An 8,835-nucleotide genomic window follows, 5' to 3' on the forward strand; every position below is an offset into this window, starting at 1 on the left:
ACAAAGGACCCTGTCCACAATGAATGACACATACACAATAATGGAGACCACGCTTGGGTTTCAGACTCTGAACAGTGTATATTGAACATATTGTGGTACTAAAGTGCATAACCCAAACTCCCAAAATACACCCTTACCCCCCTCCCCCCTCAACACACCCAAACACACCCTTACCCCCCTCCCCCTTCAACACACCCAAACACACCCTTACCCCCCCCCTCAACACACCCAAATACACCCTTACCCCCCTCCCCCCTCAACACTCCCATGTGAGTCTCATGACGTGAATGTGTCCATTTCCACATGTGGCACACGAATCCTGGTGGCCCTATTTGCCAGTGCCTGCATCGTCATCTGGTGGCTGTGAAGCCGTGCGCCGCAGGTTCCGCATAGACAGGCGCAGGGGACTAGTCTGGCGTGAACTCCCAGACGAGGAGGGGCCTGGTTCTTCCTGGGCCGTGAGTGGGTACCGACGCTCAATAGCGTCTGCTATGCGGTTCATGGCCTGCCACAGTTGGGCCATTTCACTGCAGATTCGGCTGGTGCATGCCTCCATGCCCTCCCTTGTCTGCTGTGCAAGTGTAGCAATGTCCTCCCTCAGGCGGGCTGTCTCTGCCACATGTTGACCTACTAGGCCACTCATCTCGGTCTGCCTCTGGTAGATGGTCGAGAGGTCATGTCGCATGGTGGGTGCTGGTGGGATGGCTGATGCACCTGGTCCCATTGCACTTGCATCAGGAGAGGATATCTGGGGGCTCCATATCCCTTCAGGGGTGGGTGAATCTCCATGACTACCCTGACCTGAGGAGTACCTCGGGCTTGCCAGTAAGGGGCTTGTTGGTCTGGGGCTCTGGCTATCAGCATCAATGGCAGGTGTGTCCTCCTCATCTGAAGGTGGGGCCGTGGCTGCTGCTTCACCCGTTGAGCTGGTGGCAGCAGAGTGCATTCCCTCGATGCTGCCCTCACCTGCTGGGAGACACACTTCCGTGGGTGCCACGACGGGAGCAGCCATGGCCTGTGCATGCGAGCAACTGGTGTTCCGCTGCTTTTGTCCCTGTGGTCATGGACACTCGTCCTGGCTGCCCTTGTGGATGTGGCGGTGTCCCCTGTGGCATCCCTCCTTGCTTTTTTGCTGGATGTGGGAGCAGGTGTGGAAGTGCGTGCCTCCTCAGTGTCAGTGTGTGATCCTGCAATGGTGAGAAATGTTGACAACCATCAGTAATGGGTCGACCTGCCTTGAGCAAAATGAATACGTCATGCCGTTCTATGCATTCCGGGCTCTTTAGTGTGGATGCAGGTAATGGGGATGTTCGGTGGGTCATGCATGAATGGGTCTGTGTTGTACGGGCATGTGGTGATGCATGCATGTCTGTTTGTGGCTGGAGCCACGGCATTCATATGGACACATGATTGGGGGGAACATCACACGTCACTGTGCATTGTTTGATGCATACACTCACCTCCATCGGACGAAACGGCCACGCCATGCTCCATTTGTCCAACTCCCTCAATGCATTCCACCCCGATGGTTGATGCACATGTCTCCTCCCACTCAGTGAGCTTGATTGGCGATTCACTGCCTCCTCCTGTGCCCGTAGCCAGGTTGCGGTTCACGGATAGAATGTCCCGCACACGGAGCCGGAGGTCATCCCACCTCTTTCAGCAGTCTTTGACTGTGCGGGTTGTGGTGCCTACCGCGCTGACCTTGTGGGCTACCTCTTCCCAGATGGCCTTCTTCTTCACAATGGTCTCCCGACGCATGTCGTTGTTGAAGACGACATGAGCATTGTCTGCTAGTGTCTGCGTTAGCATAAGGAGCTCCTCCTTGCAAAATTTCTCCTTGCGTTGCCGCTCAGACAATTTTTTAACGGCCTTGGGCATCTTCACGGTGTCCTTGGTGTATTTCCCAACGTGGTTCCTGGTAAGGTGTCCTGGATAAGGAGGATGGCAATGGATTGTGTTTTTAAAGATGGCCGCCGTGCTCTTTCCCGTTCCGGTGCGATGACGCTATTTCCGGTTCCGCAATATTACGGTAACCGCTATTAGCGGTGACCGCTAATGGCGGTCACCGCTATTTGCGGAAACCGCTATTTGCATGTGGCGGCAGGTCGGAAGTGCTAACAGCGCTTTCGAGGATGCCGATAAGGGACTTTTTGGGGACTTTTGCGGCATGGTGGTAGGCTCATTACCGGCATGGCGGTAGGCTCGTGCCCGCGATCTCGTAATGGCATGCAATTTGCGGCCTCTTGCGAGGGCGGACACGCTAATTACGCCATGCCGGTAATTAGCGATTTTTACCGCCTACCGTGTAATGAGGCCCTAATACTAGGGATGCCATGGTTGGTTGCTCACAACCCTTTGATAGACTGGCGAGCACGAAAATTAACCTTCCCCGGTGACTGCTCCCCTGCCTGCTATTACCAAGAGGAGAAACCCGACGTCTGTATCCCCATGACTCCCAGAGCGACAGTATCAACCCTGGGAGCAACTAATACCTTGCCAAGCGAATACCATGATTTCCAGGATGTTTTCCGAAAGGACCAAGCCAATACATTGCCGCCGCACAGGCCCTATGACTGTCAGATCGACCTTGTTCCTGGTGCACAAATCCCTTGCGGCAGGATCTACGCTCTCACAGAACCAGAAAACCTTCATTTGAAATCCTATTTAGACCAGTACCTTGCAAACAGATTTATCTGTCCTTCAAAGTCCCCCACAGCCAGTCCTTTGTTCTTCGTACCGAAAAAAGGAAGGAGACTTGAGAACCTGTATTGACTACTGCGCATTGAACCAGATCACTGTGAAGAACCACTACGCCTTGCCACTTATCCCTGAGATGCTAGACCAAGTTAAAGATGTCCAGATTTATACCAAATTGGACCTGCGAGGAGCGTACCACCTGGTCCGAGTCAGAAAAGGAGATGAATGGAAAACCTACTTCCGTACTAAGTACGGCTTGTTTGAATATCAAGTCATGCCCTTCGGGTTATGCAACGCTCATGCGACATTCCAGTATTTCATGAATGACGTCTTAAAGGAGTTAATTGATGTGTGCGCCTTAGTGTACATAGACGACATCTTAGTATACTCAGCCTCGGAGCAAGATCATGTTAGGCACGTTCGTTCAGTCCTCAACAAGCTCCGTCAACATCGCTTGTTTGCAAAGCTTGAAAAATGCTTTTTACACATCATCGAAGTAGAATTTCTTGGTTTTATCCTTACTCCAGGAGGCATCAGAATGGACGTGCACAAGGTAGATGCCATTCTGAAATGGCCTTCACCGATGTCTCTGAAAGGGGTACAAAGCATGCTGGGCTTTGAAAACTTCTACCGCCAGTTCATCCCAGACTTCTCTCAGGTTGTGCACCCAATCACAGTACTATTACGAAAAAACAATAAAAAGTTTGCTTGGACTGAAGAAGCAGAAGAAGCCTTTCAGGAACTTAAACAAAGGTTTACTTCCGCTCTAATCCTGCGACATCCTCGTCCAGACCTCCCTTATCTCGTAGAAACTGATGTGTCCAGTCTCGCAATGGGGGCTGTCCTTTCACAGAGAGTCCCGGAAACTGGCCAGCTATATCCTGTGGCCTTCTGGTCGAAAAAGTTCTCACCTCCAGAGATTAATTATGCCATCACAGACAAGGAACTCCTGGCTATCAAATCCATCTTTAAAGCCTGGAGGCACTACCTTCTGGGGGTCAGACACACCATTAGAGTCATCACAGACCACCGAAACCTGCAAAATCTCAAAACAGGCAAGGCCCAGTCTTCGCGCCAATTACGGTGGGTACATTTCTTTGCCGAATATGATTATGTAATCACATTTCGACCAGGAGTCAGAAACGGAAAGGCGGATGCCTTATCTCGCATGGGCATAGATGAAATAGTATATACAACTCCAGACCCAGTACCTATTATACCTGAAGACAAAATCTTGGGTATCACGACAGCCTTAACACAAACAGAACTACGAAAAGAAATCCAACGGACAATGAATCCTGATGCCTACCTCGCATGGCAAACTCAAGGAGAACAGTATACCATCAAGGACCATCTACCCTTTTTTAGGGATCGCCTATATATACCCAAGAAGGAATTACAACAGCATATTTTTTCAAACTATGATGATTCACTGATCAAAGGGCATCCTGGGATCACCAAAACCCTAGCTAAGGTGAAAGAGAACTTTTGGTGGCCTACCTGGCGTAAGGACATCATTCAGTATATTCAGTCCTGCGGTGTCTGCGCACAAAATAAATCACAGAAACAAAAACCATCTGGTCTCCTACAACTATTGGACATTCCTCCAGTTCCATGGCACACTCTTTCCCTTGACTTCATCTGATCTACCTCCAAGCCAAGGGTTCAACACCATCCTTGTAGTTGTGGACTTTTTCTCGAAGATGGCCCATTTTATTCCTCTGAAAGGCCTCCCAGACGCAGCCTTTTTGGCAAAAGTGTTCCTGGAGGGCGTGGTTAAGCTACATGGCTTCCCTTCGGTTCTGGTCTCTGATCGAGGCAGCCAGTTTGTTTTAAACCTCTGGAAAAAATGTTGTGCAATGGCGCAGATCGACGTTCGGCTATCTACCAGTCACCATCCCCAAACGGACGGCCAAACCGAGTGAACCAATCAGACACTCGAGCAATATTTACAATGCATGCTGCACCACGAACAAAGGAATTGGAAAGACCTACTATGGATAGCCGAATATGCATATAACAATTCTTTGCATTCAAGCACGGGACAAACGCCCTTTTGTACCCTTTATGGCAGACATCCACGTACCTCTGAACTAGACCTTCCAGCCAGCTTGGAAATGCCAGCGGTAAAGACTCTACACACAACCATTACTCAGGCTTTCAAAAGGGCAAAGGAACACCTTATTCATGCCAAAGAAAAACAAAAGAGATTTGCCGACCAACACCGGAAAAAGGCCCCTGATTATCAAGTAGGAGACACAGTTTGGTTAGCCGCTAAATTCGTACCCATCAAGGGAACCCGGACCTTTCATCCCAGATTCTTAGGACCCTATACCAATAAGGCAATTATCAACGCAGCAGCCGTGAAACTGGATTTACCACCTAATCTACACATCCAACCGGTATTCCATGTGTCCCTCCTGAAACCAATGCAACCCGGCACATGGATTGGGACACCACCTAAGCCCATACTTGTTGACAGAGAACCAGAATTCGAAGTCAAAGATATCTTGGACTCTAAATACTCTAGGACCAAGCTATATTATCTCGTCGATTGGAAAGGATTTAGACCACAAGATATATCCTGGAACCCCAGTGAGAATATCCACGCACCACGTCTAATCAGGAAATTCCATCGGAACTTCCCAACCAAACCTGGGCCAGACAGAAGGAACACCATGGGAGGGGCCTTAGGGGGGAGTGCTGTCACGACCCTCGCCAAATCCCCCTCTAGCAAACCCATTGGCCAGGTGGAGTCAGGACTCGGGCCTCTAGAGCCTGACATCCTCTTCAAAAGCCCTCATGGGGCCAGTTCTGGCACCTATGGCGCCAGGCTCATATACCATGAAAAACAATGTGTTTGGGAACTACTTAATTGTATTGTCAGCCAACATGGAGGCATCCACATAGCTTGGTTCCTAAGAACCAAGCTATGCGGTCTAGTGTTTTGGGTGTGGTAGCCTATGGACTACTTTATTTGGACTATTTTGTTGGGGCTATTTAAACCACACCCGAGCAAGGCAAACGCTTCGCATTACTTTGCAGCTTGCAACGTGACGCTCACCGTGTCCAGCTATTCCCTCGAACCTCGGAGAAGCAGAACCTGCAAGGAGACAAAAGGAACATCATTAGCAGCAGCATCTTAGCTGCAGTCTTCATCTTTAAACACTCACAGCTACTGAGAACAGTTTCCTCGAATCTGCATGCCTCCCAGACAGAACGACCTGAAAGAGGAAGATAGAGGCAACATTAAAGAAAGCAGTAGAGACATTTACAAATTACGAACTGCTCAAAAGGCTTACCTGGCTGGTCGCCTCTCAGCTGGCACCACTCTGGACATTCCACTTGCGCTGAAGAACACCGCGACCTAAAAGGAAGGAAAACACAGGTTAGCAAAGGCAAGACTTCGCAGCGCTGCGCATAGCGCTTACTTACCGCATCATAGCGTTCCTAATGCGCCATCATTTACCAGCGGGGCTAAACCAAGCCAGCTCGCCGCGCTGAAGGTCTGCATGCCTAAGGGAGAGAAAAAAGAGACATTTTAAACAAAGAAAGGCATGCAGGATAGCAACAAAACTAAAGAACAGCAATAAGACCTACCTGAACAATATCAAACAGGCTGGCGTCAGTGAAGTAACTGGACCGCACTTGCCCATGAAAGACTACGCGCCCCTGCAAAGAAGGCAGGACAGAGAGCATGCCTAATCCTACCACAAGGTGAGGAGAGGGCGCCAGAGGGACTGAAATCATATGGGAGTGGAGGGAGGATACTTACCCCAGTCGGTCAGTCTTGAACACAGTCCTCCTGTATTTTCAGGCAGAACCTTCCCACAGACCACATCAGGGCAAAGTTGAGAAGCATACCAGTGCACCAGCGAGTAACCCGGCTGGATGGCGTCCCTGTGGATACCAGGTGAGCGTAACACTTACATGTGTTTTGCTGTGTGTTTTACATTATTGTGTTCATGGATTGTGGAGCCTCACCTACTCCATAGGCATCATCTTTTTATTGTGTGTCACACAGCACCTTTAGTGCAGTGACACAGGGTTGTCTTTTTCAGACGTCCCCCTTTAAACTCCATTTTCTGGGACTGACTACTGTCTCCCAGAACATGTAAAGTTGCCATTGACTTTATTAGTCTTTTTAAATTCACAGACCCAGTACATACTATCTTTCATAGAATACTGGAAAGGGTTAATAGTTACCCCTTTTTGTCTGTTTCTCATGGAACATTATTTTGTTCCCCTTTTTTAAGATTTGGCTGGTGGCAGTGGTATCTACAATTTTTTCCCTACTGCGGATTATGAAAATAGCCTTGGTACTGTTTTAGGCTAAGTTAGTAGCCTCAAACTTAAACCCGCTGGACCCCTTTTATTTTATTTAGGTTCCAGCTGGGTTTATTCGCCATTTCTTTTTGTAAAGGTCTTTCTCGTGTTTTACTCTGCGCGCCAAACCAGGTATGGTTCCTTTGTTCACCGTCCTTTGGTGACCTCCCTCTTCAGCCTGGTCGAATTTGTTGTGCCACAGTGAACCGGATAGCCAGCGTGGGAGACCCCCTTCGTGTTTTTAAGGAGCGCACCTTTTATTTGTCGCTTTGCTCCGTTGCTGGCTTCTTCCCTGGGCAGCACAGGACCCTCCAGTCTTCCTCCTTCGTGTCAGTCCGACAGTCGCTTCAGGAACCGTGAGCCTGCAGGAACTGCCAGGAACTACCGCCGCAGCTACAGCATTCTTCTTCAATTAAGGTACTGTTTGAATCCGGTCGTTCGTTCTGTCTGACCTCTGTGAAAGTGTTTGAAATCTTTCGCTAATCCATAGGGCTTGTCCTTCTCTACTCTTTTAAATAACTTTTCTTCTGACCAACTTCGTTTCAAACTCTTGGCAAAGACTTAACTGCGAACTACTCTGAGCTGTGTGATCCTCTGCAAAGACTCTGTTCCATTGACTTTGGCTCAGGCCTATTGATTTGATTTCCTCACCGTAGTAGCCTTTTCTAGATTGCCCTGCCTACTTACTTGTTGGTGCTGCTTAATTTTGTATAACCTTGTCTTTCCCTCCTTTTTAAATTGCTGGAGTGCCATTTTGTTCACACTTCATTTTGAGCTTAACTTGTCCAGAATCTATTGGGTGGTGTTTAGTGCATTAAGAGTGTGATTTTTCTGCTGCTTTACTTTAGTGAATTGTTTTAATAACTGATGGTGTAAATAAATGTATATTCTTTTACTCAGAAACCTGGAGTCAGTGTTTGTTTGAATCATAGTAATTGCTGTCTTTTGTGTAACTATTGATACTGCTCACTTACTCTTGAGATAAGTCTGGCTGCTCAGCCATGGCTACCACTTTACTGTGTAGTACAGGCTTGTACCAAAGGTGTATTTGTACTGTCACTTGTAGTCTTAATTGTGTGTGGTGTTCCCAACGGGTACTGCATATGATTCTGCCTAACATTCCTATATGCATAACTGTGTACAAATTGAAATATGACACTATCACGCTGACAAGTAGCCCCCGCAGATGGCATGCAGACGCCATTTCCCAACGAATCAGCTTTGAGGCTTAGGAAATGACAGCAGATCTTGTTTTTACCAGGTAGCAGGCGGTGTTCCGGCAACGATAATCTGCGGTGCTTTAAATAACAATGTGACACCCACCTTCAGATAATCTCATTAAGCCATTTGCAATGAGCCTGGAGATTAGCGCTTCAGTGGAACAACACTCGCATGGCACTTTTGAAACTGCCAAGAAAGTGTTCTGGGGCCAGTGTGAAAGTGGCATGGAGGTTCTCTGTGGAAATGGATAACCTGACACCAGCAGAGCCTGGAGAGTAGCAGCAGTTCTCCAGCTCCTGCACATGGGCTGCAGGCTGGCCTCTAGAGGGGAACCAATGGAAGAAAGGAACACATTGCTGCACAGAGATTTAAAGGGACAGCCCTTTGCCTGCAATTCGTGTTCTTGCTCGGTAGTCCTACCGTTGTGGTTCCGCTCCAATGGAACCCAACCAAAGATGATGATGGCATATCCTGAGTACCCCTCGGTTTTCTGGGGTGGGGGGTGCAAGAGCACTGAACTTGTTGCCATCAGAGTCGGACTGGGACATTCAATTGTGTCGGGCACCAATGAAAAAATGGCTCACAGTT

Source organism: Ambystoma mexicanum, chromosome 7q (genome assembly GCF_040938575.1).
Source record: "Ambystoma mexicanum isolate Mex_15411 chromosome 7q, UKY_AmexF1_1, whole genome shotgun sequence".
In the NCBI taxonomy this organism is placed as follows: domain Eukaryota; kingdom Metazoa; phylum Chordata; class Amphibia; order Caudata; family Ambystomatidae; genus Ambystoma; species Ambystoma mexicanum.